Genomic DNA, 22,277 nt, shown 5'->3' with positions numbered 1-22,277 from the left:
TTCTATACACCTTATACACACACACAGCCTGCAGCTCATTCTATACACCTTATACACACACATAGCCTGCAGCTCATTCTATACACCTTATACACACACACAGCCTGCAGCTCATTCTATACACATTATACACACACACAGCCTGCAGCTCATTCTATACACCTTATACACACACATAGCCTGCAGCTCATTCTATACACACACAGCCTACAGCTCATTCTATACACACACACAGCCTGCAGCTCATTCTATACACCTTATACACACACAGCCTGCAGCTCATTCTATACACCTTATACACACACACAGCCTGCAGCTCATTCTATACACACACAGCCTACAGCTCATTCTATACACACACACAGCCTGCAGCTCATTCTATACACACACAGCCTGCAGCTCATTCTATACACCTTATACACACACATAGCCTGCAGCTCATTCTATACACCTTACACACACACAGCCTGCAGCGCATTCTATACACCTTATACACACACACAGCCTGCAGCTCATTCTATACACCTTATACACACACATAGCCTGCAGCTCATTCTATACACCTTATACACACACACAGCCTGCAGCTCATTCTATACACACACAGCCTACAGCTCATTCTATACACACACACAGCCTGCAGCTCATTCTATACACACACACAGCCTGCAGCTCATTCTATACACACACAGCCTGCAGCTCATTCTATACACCTTATACACACATATAGCCTGCAGCTCATTCTATACACCTTATACACACACACAGCCTGCAGCTCATTCTATACACACACAGCCTGCAGCTCATTCTATACACCTTATACACACACATAGCCTGCAGCTCATTCTATACACACACAGCCTGCAGCTCATTCTATACACACACAGCCTACAGCTCATTCTATACACCTTATACACACACACAGCCTGCAGCTCATTCTATACACACACAGCCTGCAGCTCATTCTATACACCTTATACACACATATAGCCTGCAGCTCATTCTATACACCTTATACACACACACAGCCTGCAGCTCATTCTATACACACACAGCCTGCAGCTCATTCTATACACCTTATACACACACATAGCCTGCAGCTCATTCTATACACACACAGCCTGCAGCTCATTCTATACACCTTATACACACACATAGCCTGCAGCTCATTCTATACACCTTATACACACACACAGCCTGCAGCTCATTCTATACACCTTATACACACACACAGCCTGCAGCTCATTCTATACACCTTATACACACACACAGCCTGCAGCTCATTCTATACACCTTATACACACACACAGCCTGCAGCTCATTCTATACACCTTATACACACACAGCCTGCAGCTCATTCTATACACCTTATACACACACACACAGCCTGCAGCTCATTCTATACACCTTATACACACACAGCCTGCAGCTCATTCTATACACCTTATACACACATAGCCTGCAGCTCATTCTATACACCTTATACACACAGCCTGCAGCTCATTCTATACACCTTACACACACACAGCCTGCAGCTCATTCTATACACCTTATACACACACACACACACACACACACACACACAGCCTGCAGCTCATTCTATACACCTTATACACACACACACAGCCTGCAGCTCATTCTATACACCTTATACACACATAGCCTGCAGCTCATTCTATACACCTTACACACACACAGCCTGCAGCTCATTCTATACACCTTATACACACACAGCCTGCAGCTCATTCTATACACACACATGGCCTGCAGCTCATTCTATACACCTTATACACACACATAGCCTGCAGCTCATTCTATACACCTTATACACACACAGCCTGCAGCTCATTCTATACACCTTATACACACACACACACACACACACACACACACAGCCTGCAGCTCATTCTATACACCTTATACACACACACAGCCTGCAGCTCATTCTATACACCTTATACACACACATAGCCTGCAGCTCATTCTATACACCTTACACACACACAGCCTGCAGCTCATTCTATACACCTTATACACACACAGCCTGCAGCTCATTCTATACACCTTATACACACACACACACACACAGCCTGCAGCTCATTCTATACACCTTATACACACACAGCCTGCAGCTCATTATATACACCTTATACACACACAGCCTGCAGCTCATTCTATACACCTTATACACACACAGCCTGCAGCTCATTCTATACACCTTATACACACATAGCCTGCAGCTCATTCTATACACCTTACACACACACACACAGCCTGCAGCTCATTCTATACACCTTATACACACACATAGCCTGCAGCTCATTCAATACACCTTATACACACACATAGCCTGCAGCTCATTCTATACAGCTTATACACACACACACAGCCTGCAGCTCATTCTATACACCTTATACACACACACAGCCTGCAGCTCATTCTATACACACACAGCCTGCAGCTCATTCTATACACCTTATACACACACATAGCCTGCAGCTCATTCTATACACCTTATACACACACACAGCCTGCAGCTCATTCTATACACACACAGCCTACAGCTCATTCTATACACACACACAGCCTGCAGCTCATTCTATACACCTTATACACACACACAGCCTGCAGCTCATTCTATACACACACAGCCTGCAGCTCATTCTATACACCTTATACACACACATAGCCTGCAGCTCATTCTATACACCTTATACACACACACAGCCTGCAGCTCATTCTATACACACACAGCCTACAGCTCATTCTATACACACACACAGCCTGCAGCTCATTCTATACACACACAGCCTGCAGCTCATTCTATACACCTTATACACACACACAGCCTGCCGCTCATTCTATACACCTTATACACACACAGCCTGCAGCTCATTCTATACACCTTATACACACACACAGCCTGCAGCTCATTCTATACACCTTATACACACACACAGCCTGCAACTCATTCTATACACCTTATACACACATAGCCTGCAGCTCATTCTATACACCTTATACACACACACACAGCCTGCAGCTCATTCTATACACCTTATACACACACAGCCTGCAGCTCATTCTATACACCTTACACACACACAGCCTGCAGCTCATTCTATACACCTTATACACACACAGCCTGCAGCTCATTCTATACACCTTATACAAACACAGCCTGCAGCTCATTCTATACACCTTATACACACACAGCCTGCAGCTCATTCTATACACCTTATACACACACAGCCTGCAGCTCATTCTATACACCTTATACACACACAGCCTGCAGCTCATTCTATACACCTTATACACACACAGCCTGCAGCTCATTCTATACACCTTATACACACACAGCCTGCAGCTCATTCTATACACCTTATACACACACAGGCTGCAGCTCATTCTATACACCTTATACACACACAGCCTACAGCTCATTCTATACACCTTATACACACACAGCCTACAGCTCATTCTATACACACACAGCCTGCAGCTCATTCTATACACACACAGCCTGCAGCTCATTCTATACACACACAGCCTGCAGCTCATTCTATACACCTTATACACACACACAGCCTGCCGCTCATTCTATACACCTTATACACACACACAGCCTGCAACTCATTCTATACACCTTATACACACATAGCCTGCAGCTCATTCTATACACACACAGCCTGCAGCTCATTCTATACACACACAGCCTACAGCTCATTCTATACACCTTATACACACACACAGCCTGCAGCTCATTCTATACACACACAGCCTGCAGCTCATTCTATACACCTTATACACACACACAGCCTGCCGCTCATTCTATACACCTTATACACACACACAGCCTGCAACTCATTCTATACACCTTATACACACATAGCCTGCAGCTCATTCTATACACCTTATACACACACACACACAGCCTGCAGCTCATTCTATACACCTTATACACACACAGCCTGCAGCTCATTCTATACACCTTATACACACACATAGCCTGCAGCTCATTCTATACACCTTATACACACACACAGCCTGCAGCTCATTCTATACACCTTATACACACACAGCCTGCAGCTCATTCTATACACCTTATACACACACATAGCCTGCAGCTCATTCTATACACCTTATACACACACAGCCTGCAGCTCATTCTATACACCTTATACACACACAGCCTGCAGCTCATTCTATACACCTTATACAAGCACAGCCTGCAGCTCATTCTATACACCTTATACACACACAGCCTGCAGCTCATTCTATACACCTTATACAAACACAGCCTGCAGCTCATTCTATACACCTTATACACACACAGCCTGCAGCTCATTCTATACACCTTATACACACACAGCCTGCAGCTCATTCTATACACCTTATACACACACAGGCTGCAGCTCATTCTATACACCTTATACACACACAGGCTGCAGCTCATTCTATACACCTTATACACACATAGCCTGCAGCTCATTCTATACACCTTACACACACACACACACACACACACACATACACACAGCCTGCAGCTCATTCTATACACCTTATACACACACATAGCCTGCAGCTCATTCTATACACCTTATAAACACACACACAGCCTGCAGCTCATTCTATACACCTTATACACACAGCCTGCAGCTCATTCTATACACCTTATACACGCACAGCCTGCAGCTCATTCTATACACCTTATACACACACATAGCCTGCCGCTCATTCTATACACCTTATACACACAGTCTGCAGCTCATTCTATACACACACAGCCTGCAGCTCATTCTATACACCTTATACACACACACAGCCTGCAGCTCATTCTATATACCTTATACACACACATAGCCTGCAGCTCATTCTATACACACACAGCCTGCAGCTCATTCTATACACCTTATACACACATAGCCTGCAGCTCATTATATACACCTTATACACACACACAGCCTGCAACTCATTCTATACACCTTATACACACATAGCCTGCAGCTCATTCTATACACCTTATACACACACAGCCTGCAGCTCATTATATACACCTTATACACACACAGCCTGCAGCTCATTTTATACACCTTATACACACATAGCCTGCAGCTCATTTTATACACCTTATACACACATAGCCTGCAGCTCATTCTATACACCTTATACACACATAGCCTGCAGCTCATTCTATACACCTTATACACACACACACAGCCTGCAGCTCATTCTATACACCTTATACACACATAGCCTGCAGCTCATTCTATACACCTTATACACACACACACAGCCTGCAGCTCATTCTATACACCTTATACACACACACAGCCTGCAACTCATTCTATACACCTTATACACACATAGCCTGCAGCTCATTCTATACACATAATACACACACACAGCCTGCAGCTCATTCTATACACCTTATACACACACACACACACACAGCCTGCAGCTCATTCTATACACCTTATACACACACAGCCTGCAGCTCATTCTATACACCTTATACACACACATAGCCTGCAGCTCATTCTATACACACACATAGCCTGCAGCTCATTCTATACACACACAGCCTGCAGCTCATTCTATACACCTTATACACACACATAGCCTGCAGCTCATTCTATACACCTTATACACACACACAGCCTGCAGCTCATTCTATACACACACAGCCTACAGCTCATTCTATACACCTTATACACACACACAGCCTGCAGCTCATTCTATACACACACAGCCTGCAGCTCATTCTATACACCTTATACACACACACAGCCTGCAGCTCATTCTATACACCTTATACACACACAGCCTACAGCTCATTCTATACACCTTATACACACACACACACACACAGCCTGCAGCTCATTCTATACACCTTATACACACACACAGCCTGCAGGTCATTCTATACACCTTATACACACACAGCCTGCAGGTCATTCTATACACCTTATATACACACACACAGCCTGCAGTTCATTCTATACACCTTATATACACACACAGCCTGCAGCTCATTCTATACACCTTATACACACAAACAGCCTGCAGCTCATTCTATACACCTTATACACACACAGCCTGCAGCTCATTCTATACACCTTATACACACACATAGCCTGCAGCTCATTCTATACACATTATACACACACACAGCCTGCAGCTCATTCTATACACATTATACACACAGCCTGCAGCTCATTCTATACACCTTATACACACAGCCTGCAGGTCATTCTATACACACACAGCCTGCAGATCATTCTATACACCTTATACACACACAGCCTGCAGCTCATTCTATACACCTTATACACACAGCCTGCAGATCATTCTATACACCTTATACACACACACAGCCTGCAGCTCAATCTAGACACCTTATATACACAGCCTGCAGGTCTTTCTATACACCTAATACACACAGCCTGCAGGTCATTCTATACACCTTATATACACACACACACACAGCCTGCAGCTCATTCTATACACCTTATACACACAGCCTGCAGCTCATTCTATACACCTTATACACACAGCCTGCAGGTCATTCTATACACACACAGCCTGCAGATCATTCTATACACCTTATACACACACAGCCTGCAGCTCATTCTATACACCTTATATACACACACACAGCCTGCAGCTCATTCTATACACCTTATACACACACACAGCCTGCAGCTCAATCTATACACCTTATATACACACACACAGCCTGCAGCTCATTCTATACACCTTACACACACACACACACACACACACACACAGCCTGCAGGTCATTCTATACACCTTATACACACACAGCCTGCAGCTCATTCTATACACCTTATACACACACACAGCCTGCAGCTCATTCTATACACCTTATATACACAGCCTGCAGCTCATTCTATACACCTTATACACACACAGCCTGCAGCTCATTCTATACACCTTATACACACACAGCCTGCAGCTCATTCTATACACCTTATACACACACAGCCTACAGCTCATTCTATACACCTTATACACACACACACACACAGCCTGCAGCTCATTCTATACACCTTATACACACACACAGCCTGCAGGTCATTCTATACACCTTATACACACACAGCCTGCAGGTCATTCTATACACCTTATATACACACACACAGCCTGCAGTTCATTCTATACACCTTATATACACACACACAGCCTGCAGCTCATTCTATACACCTTATACACACACACAGCCTGCAGCTCATTCTATACACCTTATACACACACACAGCCTGCAGCTCATTCTATACACCTTATACACACACATAGCCTGCAGCTCATTCTATACACATTATACACACACACACACACACACAGCCTGCAGCTCATTCTATACACATTATACACACAGCCTGCAGCTCATTCTATACACCTTATACACACACACACAGCCTGCAGCTCATTCTATACACCTTATACACACACAGCCTGCAGCTCATTCTATACACCTTATATACACACACACAGCCTGCAGCTCAATCTATACACCTTATATACACACACAGCCTGCAGCTCATTCTATACACCTTATATACACACACACAGCCTGCAGCTCATTCTATACACCTTATATACACACACAGCCTGCAGCTCATTCTATACACCTTATATACACACACAGCCTGCAGCTCATTCTATACACCTTATATACACACACAGCCTGCAGCTCATTCTATACACCTTATATACACACACAGCCTGCAGCTCAATCTATACACCTTATACACACACATAGCCTGCAGCTCATTCTATACACCTTATACACACACACAGCCTGCAGCTCATTCTATACACCTAATATAGACACAGCCTGCAGCTCATTCTATACACCTTATATACACACACACACACAGCCTGCAGCTCATTCTATACACCTAATATAGACACAGCCTGCAGCTCATTCTATACACCTTATACACACACAGCCTGCAGCTCATTCTATACACCTTATACACACACACAGCCTGCAGCTCATTCTATACACCTTATATACACACACAGCCTGCAGCTCATTCTATACACCTTATACACACACACACAGCCTGCAGCTCATTCTATACACCTTATACACACACAGCCTGCAGCTCATTCTATACACCTTATACACACACACAGCCTGCAGCTCATTCTATACACCTTATATACACACACAGCCTGCAGGTCATGTTATACCTTATTTTCAATAATTTTGTGGCTCAAACAAAGTTTGTGTACATGCATGAAATTAATTTGTTTCATATACACATACACAAAGCCTATAGGTAATTTTATACTTTATTTTTAATAATTTAGTGCCTTAAGCAATGTTTGTGTACATCGAACCATCAAGAAGCAAAGCTGTCACTATCTGAGTCCTATATAGACTTTGCAGTATTAAGCCAGTTTCCCGCTCTTGGTTTCAGTATGACATTATGTTACAAATAACCTATTAGTACCAGTGCTTAGAGTGGTCCTAGAGAAGTGGTGCAGCTCACTCCCCCTTCAGCGTTTTCGGTAAGAAAAGGGACAGCGCGCGCCGTAATAAATGGACGTAGTCTTTTAAAAATGGGCGTGGTCACAGAATGGTATTCCTAATTCAAATTACTCCACATTAGCACAATCTTGACTCACATTACACCACATAGTGTCCCTTATTCATGTATGACACACAGCAGAGCTCCTAATACACATAATGCCCATTGTAGCTGTGCCCCTTATGCAGTGCCCCCCATAGTGGTGGTGCCGCTTCTGTAGTGCCCCCAGTAATGGTGGTGCCCCCCATAGTGGTAGTTCCCCTTATATAGTGGTACCCCTTATGCAGTGCCCCGAGGAGTGGTTCCCCCACTAGTAGTGCCCTCTATAGTAGTGCGAGTAGTAATGTCCCCAATAGCAGTTCCCCCAGCAGTTCTGCCCCCAATATGGAAGCCGCTTAAAAAAAAAAATACTTACCTCAAGCCCCCCACTCCCACGTCCCTCCGGCTGGCTGCTCCTCGGAACTATGGGAGAGACGTCATGATGTCATAGTGCACTGTGGGGAGGGAGCTGGTCGCCCGCTGGTAACAAAATTTCAGCGGACGCCTGGCAAATAGAGCCTCCCTGCGGCGCCGGGCTAAGGTTGGTCGGAGGAGGCGGAACTGGTTCCGTCTCCAAACAGAAGTGACAGAACGCAGTCCCACCCCGATCCGGCCCACTATAACCCCTGATTAGTACTTACAGATAAATATACTGCATATACCATCTCGTACATAGTGTATTTCCTTGGGGTATGTATATTTTATACACTGTGAGGATCTTGCCCTAACAATCGGGTAATGACTGTAAGGTACGTAATTAGTTATTGGACGCATCTGATGGCGTACAGATACTTATACCATTCACATGCTACTGGTGTCGTCGGGAATGGGATGTTAGCTTTGTAGCTACTATGACGGGACATAGTAGACGCCTTCACCTTGCGTCGCCCTACAGGAGTAGTTCTGCTTTGTAAAGTCACTGCAATGTGTGTGTTCCGCGCCTACTGCGGTGTATGACTCCCCCAGGAAGTATTCCATGATGGAGTGCATGGTTCTAGATCTTAGAATGTCGTCTTACAAGGTTCACAGAAACCAGAGATCCCCAAACAAAACAGGATGATGGAAACTCTGGAAGAGAATATAAAAATGAATACAGCAGACCAGTCCATTGCCGTAGCAAGGATCTGCAAATTTCTTTAGCTCAGATATCTCACTGCAACCTTTTAACCCTCCCGGAACAAGCTCGCGATCGACAGGTCTACGTTATCTGCCTCGTCTCCGCCTTGTTTCTCCACCGGTTGGTTGACCTTTTTGCAGTGAGTGGAATGGACCCAGGTATCTTTCTCAGCCACCTTCAAGGATGTTGTACTTGTCAGCAACACCTGATATGGACCTTCCCACCGATCTGTCAAACAACCTGAACGCAAGAAATTTCTGATCATAACATATTCTCCAGGTTCAACATCATGACAGTTTGTTTCAGGCATATCATGGGACAACAATTTCAGTTTATGCTGTTGCTGTTTTAACTGTTTACTCATTGCTATAAGATACCTTACAGTTACCTCGTTGTTACCTTTCAAATCTTCCTGCAGATTTATCAAATGAGGTTGTCTAGCAAACAGTATTTCTAAAAGGGACAAATTTAGAGGGGGTCTAGGAGTGGTCCTTATGCTATGTAGGACCAACGGTAATGCTTCTGGCCATCCTAGTCCAGTCTCTGCCATGATCTTACTTAATTTTTTTTTGATAGTACCGTTCATCCTCTCCACCTTGGCACTGGCTTGCGGTCGGTAGGGGGTATGAAGTCGACTATTAATACCCATCAGCTTACACATTTTGGAAAAAAATCACCTGTGAAATGAGTACCCCTATCACTCTCAATAATTCTAGGGATACCAGATCTGCACACAAACTGCTGAACAATTTTCTTGGCAGTAAACACGACAGTCTTAGTGGCAGCTGGGTATGCCTCAACCCAATTAGAAAACACATCAGCGCACACTAATGCATACTTGAGATTCCTGCAGGGTGGTAATTGGATGAAATCAATTTGTATTACCTGGAAAGGTCCGTCAGTCGGAGGAATGTGGAATGGTTCGGTAGGGATAATTTTCCCAATGTTTTTCCTCAAGCAGGTCAGACAGGACATTGCTCTCTTTTCTGCTTGAGAAGAGAAACCCGGTGCACACCAGTATGCTCTCACCAATTTGCACATACCTTGCTTTCCCAAATGAGTCAGACCGTGCACTGCCTCAGCCAGGCTGGGGTAATATGCCTTGGGAGCTACTGGCTTACCTTGTTCGTCCCTCCAGAGTCCAGAAGACTTTTGCCCACATCCCTTGGCCCTCCAGACTGCCTTTTCCTGGGTAGAACACAAATTTAGCATCTAAATTAATTTCAGTATGTAATTTTTTGAAAGTCATCATTTGTTCAGTTGGTACATTCATTTTTAACCATTTTGCAGCTTTGTCTGCCCTGTTGTTGCCCAGTGACACCGGATCATCCTCACATGTATGGGCTTTACACTTAATTACCGCCACTGCCGTAGGCATTTGGATTGCTGTTAGTCCTTTTATATGTCTGGAATGTGCGATTGGTGTGCATGCTGCTGTCATAAACTTTCTCAGATGCCATAGGGCGCCGAAATTGTGTACTACCCCGAAGGCGTACCTGGAGTCAGTGTAGATATTAGCAGATTTTCCTTCCGCTAATTCACATGCTCTCTTTAGTGCCACCAGTTCCGTCACTTGGGCCGAGTGTGGCGGGCCTAAAGGTTTGCTTCTATAATGTCCTCGTCATTTACCACAGCATAACCTGTACATAACTCTCCAGTGTCAGTTTGTCTATGACAACTCCATCCGTGTAAAATGTCACATCTACATTTTCTAAAGGTGTATCCCGTATGTCAGGTCTTGCAGTAAAGGTTTGATTCAGATATTCCATACAATCATGTGCATCAATATACCTGCAGAACTCACCTTTCGCCAGCGACTCACCTCTCTCCACCCTTTGTGCATCATGTTGCACATATGGTAAATACGTAGCTGGATTTAACGTACTGCACCTTTTGATGGTGATGTTTGCAGGTGCTATTAAGGCCAGTTCCAATTTTGTGAACCTAGCTGAGGAGACATGTCTGGTTTGGGCAGAGTTTAGCAAAGCAGATACAGCATAGGGAGTATAGACAATCATATCATGGCCTAATACCACATCCTCACTCTTACTGACCAATAGAGCAGTTGCTGCTACACTTCTTAAACACATTGGGAGTGATCTTGCCACAGTGTCCAATTGTGCACTGTAGTATGCTACGGGCCTACTGGCATCACCATGTTTTTGTGTGAGGACACCTGCTGCACAACCCTCAGCTTCCGTACAATACAAATCAAAAGGTTTTTCATAGTCCGGTATTCCCAATGCAGGTGCTCTTGTCAGACTATCCTTAAGATTAAGGAAAGCCTGCTCTGGCACGATCAGGCTTTGAGGAAGAGACTAAGGGCTTTATTCAGAGGCGGCCGTACGGTCTACGGCTGCCTCGATGTTTGCCTAGTGCGTATGCGCACGAGGGAGCCGGCTCCTTCGTGTGCATGCATGAGACCCGCAACGACAGACAGCGCCGGTCGTAGCGGGTCTCTTTCCAAAGGGGGCGAGCTGTTGATGTTGATTGACAGCTCGCCCCGTTTGGAAGGCGTGTCGGGGGGGTGGCAGCCCAAACGGAGGCATTCCCATGGGAACGCCTGCCGTTTGGGGAAGGCCCCACTGACATCACTAGTGATGTCGGTGGAGAGCTTCCGGCTCTGACAGAGCCAGAAGCTCTTCGGGGCTTGCGACAAGTGAGACCCTACCCTAGGGTCTCGTCGTAAGCCCCGATGGTCGCGATGGTCAATGACCATCGTGACCATCACCCTAGCGGTCGTTAGAGCTGTGGGTGTTAGGCTGTGGGTTAACGACCAAAACAGAGGCGGCCGGTCAGGATGCAAGCGGCCGCCCAGTTTCTGAGCGACCGCTTGCATCCTCCGACCGCCTCTGAATGAGGGCCTAAGTCCTGTAATGGCAAGGCAAAAATAGAAATACCTGGGATCCACATTCTGTAGTATCCACACCTTCCCAAGAAGGTACGTATTTGCTGTTGATTCTGCGTCAGTGTCATGTTCTGTATGGCTTGGATTCTGTCATTTGTGAGATGTCGTAACCCCTGAGTTAGGCAGTGTCCCAAGTATTTAACCCTGGACTGGCATGGCTGTAGTTTGTCCTTAGCAACCTTGTGTCCTGTTTGTGAGTGATGAAGTAATAAAAGTTTAGTATCATTTAAACTTTACATAAACGAATCAGAACATAACAATAAATCGTCCACATATTGTATTAGAACAGATCCATTGGCAGGTTGAAAAGATTGTAAACAGTCGTGTAAGGCCTGGGAGAAGATACTGGGGCTATCTATGAAATCCTGGGGAAATCGTGTCTGTGTATTGTACACCCCTGTATGTAAAAGCAAATAGGTACTGACAGTCAGGATGAAGAGGTACAGAGAAGAAAGCAGAACAGAGGTCAATGACAGTGAAATGGGTTGCTTTTGGTGGGATCTGCATAAGAATGACAGCTGGATTTGGCACTATGGGAAATTGGCTCTCTACCACCTTATTAACCCCTCTAAGGTCTTGTACCAGCCTATAACCCCTCCCACCACTCTTCTTCACAGGAAAGAAGGGACTGCTGGCTACACTTGCTGTACGGACTAAAATTCCCTGCTGTAACAATCGCTCAATTATGGGATAAACCCCTAATTCTACCAACTGTTTTAATGGGTACTGGGGAATTTTTTAAGTTTGCCTACCACTTTTTAGATTTACCATTACGGTACTTGCGTTTGCCAGTGTCCTGTCCATCCTTGGTCCAAAGTGAATTTGGGATAACATTTGATCTACCTGAGATGGATTTTTACCTGTACCAGTAGAGTGATACATTATCCTTTGGGGAGTGTCCAACATATCCCTCAGCTTGTGGTCAGCTCTCTCTCTGGGATATCTAAGAATATACCATCAGTGGTACAATATATAACACATCCCATCTTACATAACAAATCCCTTCCCAGTAGGTTAGTAGGAGCCGCTGCTGCCAGGAGGAAAGAATGCCTTGTATGCAATGGCCCGATAGTGACCTCTGTGGATTTTGTTAAAGGATGATGTTGCACTTTACCCATTACACCCATTGCTGGTACTGTCTCGCTGGTCACCTGTAAGTTAGCTGGAGATTTTATTACTGACCTGGTCACCCCTGTGTCTACAAGAAAAGGATATTTTGTACCAGCTACATCAACCATCATGACCGGTTCTTCCCTAGTACTTCCCGTTAACCTGACTATCTGTAGACTACAGGTATGACCTGACCCATAGCGTTGACTCTCGCCCTCTAATAAAGCATTTACGGCTACAATTGGAGCTGGTGACTGCTGGAAATTCCTTGTACTCTGTGTATATCCCTTATGAGGATATACAGGTACTCCCTGGTTAGGGGGTCCTACCTTCTTCACCCTATAGTTCCTACTTGCATGTCCCACTAGGTTGCAGTTGAAGCACCTTCGTGAGTCGGGTGGGTTGAGCAGTAGGGAAAGATTGTGGGTGTGGGTAAGGAGTTTGAGGGTAATACGGTGGTTGTGGATAGTATGGGTTTTGTGGCTGTGTGTGATAAGTGGGGTAGGGCTGTGTGTGAGGTGGTTCAGGATTGGTAAGGACATGTAGTCGTGCAGGTGCATGTGTGTCTGCTGGCTGTGATGTTAGTCCTTCCTTCTAGAGCTTGAATACTAACGGCCATTAGTATCTCGCTCTGAGTCTCTTTTTATAAGGATGTTCTTATCATGTTCAATGGTGGATTCTATGAGGGTGTCTACAGTGACTCCCCTCCAGCCAGGTAGTGAGGTCTCTTTTAGACCATCCATAAGTACAGTGATGATCATTCCCCTGTGGTGAGTGCTATCTTTAATATCTTCTAACCCAGTGTACTGGGTGATAGCCTCCAGAGCTCGGGTACAGTAATCCTCTGCAGATTCACTTTTTTTGTTTTATGGTGATAATTTTGCTCCAGTTAAATACTACTGGAAAATATACACCCAATTGAGTTATTATGCGGGTAATGTTACCTTGGTTACTCTCGTCTGTTATGGGAACATCTCCATCCAATACGCAATCCGTGATAAACTTTCACGTCGGTATTGTGTGGAAGACCAAGCACTTAACACCACTCTCCAATCTTTATTGGTTGGCTCGTGAGGACTACCCAAATTGTTCAAAAATCTTTGGCATTTGGCTAATTCCTTTTTAGGATCAGGGAAATCATTCATTATGTAGTTTAGCTCCGCTCTTGTCCAAGGACAATGCATTGCTACCTCCCTTGTGGACACTACACCGTTCGCATCCACATTCCCATTCAGAATGGTTATTGTCCGGATGGGATGCAGACCAGCCGCACTGCTACTTTTGACCTTGTTACCTGGCTGGGGATTCAGGGCCTGATTCTGACCTGAGCGCTCGCAAGCGGGTCGATGTTGCCCAAGTGCGCATGCGCACGAGGGAGCCGGCTCAGTCGTGCGCATGTGCGAGTCCCGAATAACGTTATGGGTCTCGTACCAAAGGGGGCGTGCTGTCGATGGTGATTGACAGCACGCCCACTTTGGAGGGGGTGCCGGGGGCATGGCTGCCCAGACGGAGGCGTTCCCATGGGAACGCCTGCCGTCTGGGGCCGGCCCCACTGACGTCACTAGTGATGTCAGTGGGAGTGCTTTTGGCTCTGATAGAGCCGAAAGCACTCCTGGGCTTGCGGCAGCGAGACCCTACGGCAGGGTCTCGTCGCAAGCCCGATGGTCTTGACCATCGCGATCCATCATTGTGGCCGCTCGCTATAGCTGTGGGTGGTCACCCACAGCTATGCGAGCGGCCAGGAGGCCGCTCCAAAAAGGAGAGGGGACGGCCCTGATTCAAAGCGAGCGCTCTGTCAGAGCGTCCGGCTCTGAATCAGGGCCTCAGTCTATTACTGCTACGTATAGGGTTAACAACTTCCTCTACGGGTGCAGTGGATGTTAACACTTCCTGTACTATCACTGATGGAGACGGGGCCACCACTTGTGATTGCCGTGGTGGAGCATCTAACATGTGTACAGCCTGGGAAATGGCAGACATAACAATAGGCTCATCATCCGCATCATAAACATTTTCCTTATGATTACTTAAGAGAGGGTACAATTTACTTGTTACATTTTTATGGGTTTTTACAACAACTGCACCCGCATAGGGCGGAGGTGGTGTGAGTGAACCACTGGCAATACCTTCCGCAATGCTACCTTGCTGCATGTGTGCGCTATTTCGCGGCACGCACCGCAGTTTAGCGCTGCGGGTGCGCTCTCACGTAACGTGCTCGTGACGCTAGTTTGCCTCGCTTGCACACCTTTAAGCCACGCATCTCCCTCATGCTTCCACAACATTAAACGCTTGTTATATTTTACCTTTTTCATTCGAGAACGCACCATACAGATACTATCTCGGACATTGTTCAATACCTCCTTATCAAAGCTACAAATTCTGGGGAAAGGTCTAACACTCTTCGTCATTTTAAACCATACATCACAGTACCTAGTCACTTAAGCACCGTACTTAGTATGCATAATATGCCGTGCCGACCCAATCGGCGCTTCCAACAGCAGCACATCATCTAACCTCTCTACCGTTTGCTTGGCCCCCATCCTGGGAGAACCCTAAACTTTTCAATGGAGATTTAAACTGGTGAAAGACTAGTAAGATACTTTCACTTACCTGTGAACGTCAGCCGCGCCCACAAAACCTATGTAAGAAAAGTCCAGATGCTTCCACTCACCTAATCCCTTTTTGACTACCTTTCAACTGCGAGCATGTAGGCATTCCAATAACACCCTTTTCAGTGATTTCGTCCACCCTCTGCTCAGTTCACAATCACAATTTAGCCAAAACTGTGCGGTCCAATTACCATGCTCAAATAACCCTAACTGATCACTGACTACTGTAATCACATTGAGAGCCAAAACTACAACAAAGACAACTACACCTGCTTATGTGTATAGACTGCGGTATTTACTACCGAGCCACTAGGCTGACACCAGGCGCCTAGCACTTAAGGGTCCTACGATACCCTTAACTAGGGAACATGTTACCCCTACCAACAAATACTCACTGTTACACACCCTTTTCCTGCGCAGAAAAATAAACGTTCTCCCAGACTATGGCAACACTGATCAAGATATTTACAACAATGCTATGTATCAATGCACTCTCAACAGCTTTGTTTAAAACACGTGGCAGCAATACCGGAAGTACGTATACGCTATTGTGCGACTAGTCGCATACACAATAATGCGACTTCCCCTTTTTTAACACAAAAAAAACTATCGATGAAGGAAAACAAACGTTTTCTTCCCTCGTCCCTGGATTCTTTATCAGTGCTCCTAAAGCCACAATAACTGGTAGCGGACTCTCAGCAACAAAGTGGTAGCAGATTTAGAAGGCATAATGCGTTCTCCTGTTATGACGCCTCCACCCTTTTGCTGAGAGATCGTTGACCGAGTGCTACCGTGTGACCGGTAGCATGATTTCACACTGCGAGCCCCCAACTATCGATTCCTGTCTGTCTATACCTTCTAACAACCGATTCCTGCCTATACCGTCTAACAATTGTCGCTATTCAGCGTAATGAGTCGCACAAGAAATAAATGCTTTCAGACTGAGTGTGGTTCCAAAGCACAAAAAGATATTATTCAATATAAAAACAGATGGTTAAACTGTGATCTAATACAATTAGCGCAAGTAAATCATACAGACCCAAGCTACAGTTGTTACATACGCATGCGCTCTGGACCCAGATACCGGCATCAGCATAGAAACTTCCGTCAACAGCACAGCAAGAAGACTCAAAACTGGGTTCAGAGAGCGCACATATATACACTTACAGGGATAGGCAAACAATAGAACAGATTGGCATGATTCCATTGGTTCTCCTTCATGGTGCTTCTGTTACAGGATAGTTAATAGGTTAATTCGTATGGACACGTATCAGCCTCCAACAGCCCTTTTGTGTTATTTTTTTCCTGCTGCATAATAAATCTAAGCTGATAACAGAGTACATTTTAATGTTTAACTCTCTCTAGTCTATAATTTGCAGACGCATGTTGCGATCTTCTCACCGATGATACTGGAAATCTGTTGAGACACAGTGGATCAGTACAACACCAAACACTGTCTTACGATGTACTAAACCTTAGATATCAAATAAACTTTATTTCACAACATTAATAATTACTGAATAAACCTTTGAATATTACACTTTAATACTAGGGAACCTTTTATGTAAGTGTGCAGTGTGTAAGTATTGGGGAATTGAGAAAAGACACTAGTTAGCGATGTGCGACTACGTGTTTGTGTGTTAATCATTTTATATGTTTTAGTGACTGCCTGTATTTGTTTAATGGGGACTTTTAACTTCTTTCTATTGCGTGGGAATCGCACAACGCTAAATAGCATCGCCGTATGTACTTATAATGGTGAGATTCACTAAAATGGCGCTGGGCGGCCAGTCGCAAAATGGCGTCTCATTGTCATTTGCAAAATGGCATCGCGCAGATTTCATTTTAAACCGATTCTGTCTCAGCCAATTATCCGGCTTCGACAGTACCATCATATGTTTGAAGTGAAATTAGTAAATGATTGTTAGTGTGAATAGTACATACATCTTACCTCCATGCGACTCTGTAGCGTGGAGCCTCTTTTCATGCAACTTTTTTACCTTCAAATGCGACTTATTTGCAAAGTGATATGAATATATCGCACTAGCAGGTAATGCTGATTAAAATGATATGCGGCATGTCTGTATACTGTGTGCGGGTGTGTCTACATGCAAAATGCTACGTTAGTGTCAGCAGCTGTGTATGAGGGGTGTTCTGTATACAGGAGAGAACGCCGCGGGGCGATATGTACAGTGAGTGGCTTAGGCGAGGTGCAGCGCAGTCTGGTCCTGTCCTCCCCCCGGCTCTCGGTACAGAGAGGATGTATTTCTGGAACACTGTAACAACTCTGTGAGAGCTGAGAGTCAAATGACTTTCCTGGCAGATCTGCCCGTCCCTCCTGACATCGTGCCCGTCCCTCCTGACATCGTGCCCAGTGCTGCAGGGAGACTGGAATCCTCCGGCTTATAGCAGTTAGTTCTGCTGAAGAAGATACATGTAGGTGAAATCCAGGCTGTGTCTATCTGCACCGTGTCACCAGTGAGAGCTGCGTCTCAGGCGTTGGCCTCAGACGTTGCCCTCAGTGACCTCCTGTAGACGTACAGACAGGAGTTCTGGGTTCTGTAGGAGTAAAACCTAATGACTCCAAGTTGCCTCAGTATCCTGAGATCTGGTGAGTTCCTGAGCCTGATGCATCTGATTATTTACTTGTTGTGCAGCAAATTGCATTGTAGTCGTCCTTATAGACTGACCGTGGGAGAGATGGGCTGTGGTGTTGTACATACTGTATATATAATTGTATAGCGCTTACAATCTTCTGTCTGGCAGCAATACTTAGCCCGGCTGAGGAAGAGCTGGCACCAGGCATGTTACTGGGAAGTTCTGTGAATCAGTAATTGCTGAATGACATGAATATAACTTTTGTACTAGGGAGTGAAGGCCACGCTGTGTATATTAATCCTCTGTGTGTGTATATATGTATATATATATATATATGTCCCTCTCTGTGTGACTGTCTGTTGTTGTGTGTTGGATTCTGTCACCTGTTTTGCTGTTTCGTGTATCAGCTTCTCCTAATTTCCAGGTCTTGTTAGTGCCCCCAGGACTACAATACTCTAAGGACCATACAAGGTGCCAGCCTGAAATGTTAGTGCCCCCAGGGCTACAATGCTCTAAGGACCATACAAGGTGCCAGCCTGAAATGTTAGTGCCCCCAGGACTACAATGCTCTAAGGACCATACAAGGTGCCAGCCTGAAATGTTAGTGCCCCCAGGGCTACAATGCTCTAAGGACCATACAAGGTGCCAGCCTGAAATGTTAGTGCCCCCAGGGCTACAATGCTCTAAGGACCATACAAGGTGCCAGCCTGAAATGTTAGTGCCCCCAGGGCTACAATACTCTAAGGACCATACAAGGTGCCAGCCTGAAATGTTAGTGCCCCCAGGGCTACAATGCTCTAAGGACCATACAAGGTGCCAGCCTGAAATGTTAGTGCCCCCAGGACTACAATACTCTAAGGACCATACAAGGTGCCAGCCTGAAATGTTAGTGCCCCCAGGACTACAATACTCTAAGGACCATACAAGGTGCCAGCCTGAAATGTTGGTGGTAAAGGAGCTGATGTGGAGATGACTGTGCCTCCGTTTTGCGGGGTGTCTTGTATGAATTTGCGTTGCACGTGCCCAGGGATTGGGCGCACACATGTACGGGTGATGCGGAGTTATACCTCTTTTGAGCACATCTGAGCTTACAACCGTAGGGGCGGATTTCAGCTGAGACGCAGCGTTCTCGTGTACCTAAAGTTAAACGTAACAGAAGTCTCCTTTTTGGAGGCGTGTCATTTGTACCTAGTATATATTAGGGGCAGGTGCACAGTGATTATGGGTGGTAGGAAACCAGGCGCACGTGTAGATTCAGCTCGCGCATCTTCGCCGAAATGCCATTTCTTTTGTGCGCCCCTATTTACATGCAAATCTGTATCATGCCAACATGTTTTTCCTGAAAGTATAACTCGTATGGTCTCTTACCCTGCCTGCCCGTGGCTCTGTGTGTGCATCCATCAGCCGGCGGTCAGCCCCCTCCTAGGACCCCAGGATGCCTCCTTACCCCCATCCTGGGGAATGAGCCTGTGACACTGGGGCCCTGGGATGTGGCCCTGCAGCAGTAAGGTGACCGCCCCATACTCTGAATGAAGAGCACGTACGTAGGTTGGGGGCTGGGGTCCTATGAACCGTGTATTCTCTTCTGGGGCACAGGTGGTGGCGGTGGCGGTGGTGGTACCACCCGTGGTACCCGTGGTACCCAGGACAGAGTTTATATAGTACATGTATCTATCCATCCCACTGAGCGTACAGCTGACCTAAAGGGGCTGATTACACCTTGAGCACAAATCATAACAAGTAGAGATTTACATAAGTGTCCTCATATGCCGACCCTTTTTGGGCCACGTGGTGCGTCCCGCCTGGCGTGATCCCCGTGTTGTGCGCTATTTCCTCAGATTTTCATATAGGTCAGATTCAGCAGCGATCGCAACTGCAAACATGCACGCAATTGCCCATTGTTGCGTTCTGCGTATGCATCGTGGTGTGCGTACGCGGATACTCCGCTACGATTGCAGTGACTACGCAGACCCATCGCTGAGTGATTGACAGGAAGTACCATTTTGGGGAGGGGGGAGGTTGGCGAAATGCAGGCGTGCCAGTGTGTTTGAACGCCGTTGCAGGGGCGTGCATAAATTATCCACTGCAATGCCATAAGCAGCCTGAGGTCTTATAGCTGTGTTGGCTAACCTTTACACTCCAGCTGTTGTGGAACTATATATCCCAGCATGCCCTGCCACAGTTTTAGCATGCCTTAATAGCAAAACTGTAGCAGTGCCTGCTGGGTTATGTAGTTCCATAACAGCTGGAGTGTCACAGTTAGCCAACACTGTCTTATAGCGTGTGATGAGGTTAGTAATTCCTGAGTAAGGTCAGAGCCTGTGTAAGTGTGTGTGAGGCTGTGATGGTACTCCATGTTACTGATGGTGTCTCAGTCTTGTGTAGTCACTGTGTGTGATGAGGTTAGTAATCCCTGAGTAAGGTCAGAGCCTGTGTAAGTGTGTGTGAGGATGTGATAGTACTCCATGTTACTGATGGTGTCTCAGTCTTGTGTAGTCACTGTGTGTGATGAGGTTAGTAATTCCTGAGTATGGTCAGAGCCTGTGTAAGTGTGTGTGAGGCTGTGATGGTACTCCATGTTACTGATGGTCTCTCAGTCTTGTGTAATCACTGTGTGTGATGAGGTTAGTAATTCCTGAGTAAGGTCAGAGCTGTGTAAGTGTGTGTGAGGCTGTGATGGTACTCCATGTTACTGATGGTATCTCAGTCTTGTGTAATCACTGTGTGTGGTGAGGTTAGTAATTCCTGAGTAAGGTCAGAGCCTGTGTAAGTGTGTGTGAGGATGTGATGGTACTCCATGTTACTGATGGTCTCTCAGTCTTGTGTAGTCACTGTGTGTGATGAGGTTAGTAATTCCTGAGTAAGGTCAGAGCCGTGTAAGTGTGTGTGAGGATGTGATGGTACTCCATGTTACTGATGGTCTCTCAGTCTTGTGTAATCACTGTGTGTGATGAGATTAGTAATTCCTGAGTATGGTCAGAGCCTTTGTAAGTGTAAGTGAGGCTGTGATGGTACTCCATGTTACCGATGGTGTCTCAGTCTTGTGTAATCAGTGTGTGTGATGAGGTTAGTAATTCCTGAGTAAGGTCAGAGCCTGTGTAAGTGTGTGTGAGGCTGTGATGGTACTCCATGTTACTGATGATCTCTCAGTCTTGTGTAATCACTGTGTGTGATGAGGTTAGTAATTCCTGAGTAAGGTCAGAGCCTGTGTAAGTGTGTGTGAGGATGTGATGGTACTCCATGTTACCGATGGTGTCTCAGTCTTGTGTAATCACTGTGTGTGATGAGGTTAGTAATTCCTGAGTAAGGTCAGAGCCTGTGTAAGTGTGTGT

At 45.7% G+C, this 22,277-nt stretch overlaps 1 protein-coding gene across 1 annotated transcript in view; it reads left to right on the top strand.

Annotated features, from left to right (window-relative positions):
- Positions 1-22,277, top strand: part of MYORG (myogenesis regulating glycosidase) — a 145,902-nt gene that overhangs the window by 116,637 nt on the left and 6,988 nt on the right. The gene's annotated exons all lie outside the window — the stretch shown is intronic.

This window comes from Taudactylus pleione, unplaced genomic scaffold (assembly GCF_031769625.1).
Source record: "Taudactylus pleione unplaced genomic scaffold, aTauple2 ptg000722l, whole genome shotgun sequence".
In the NCBI taxonomy this organism is placed as follows: Eukaryota; Metazoa; Chordata; class Amphibia; order Anura; family Myobatrachidae; genus Taudactylus; species Taudactylus pleione.
Note: the sequence above shows the minus strand (reverse complement) of the source record. Positions and strands in the feature narration are given on the sequence as shown.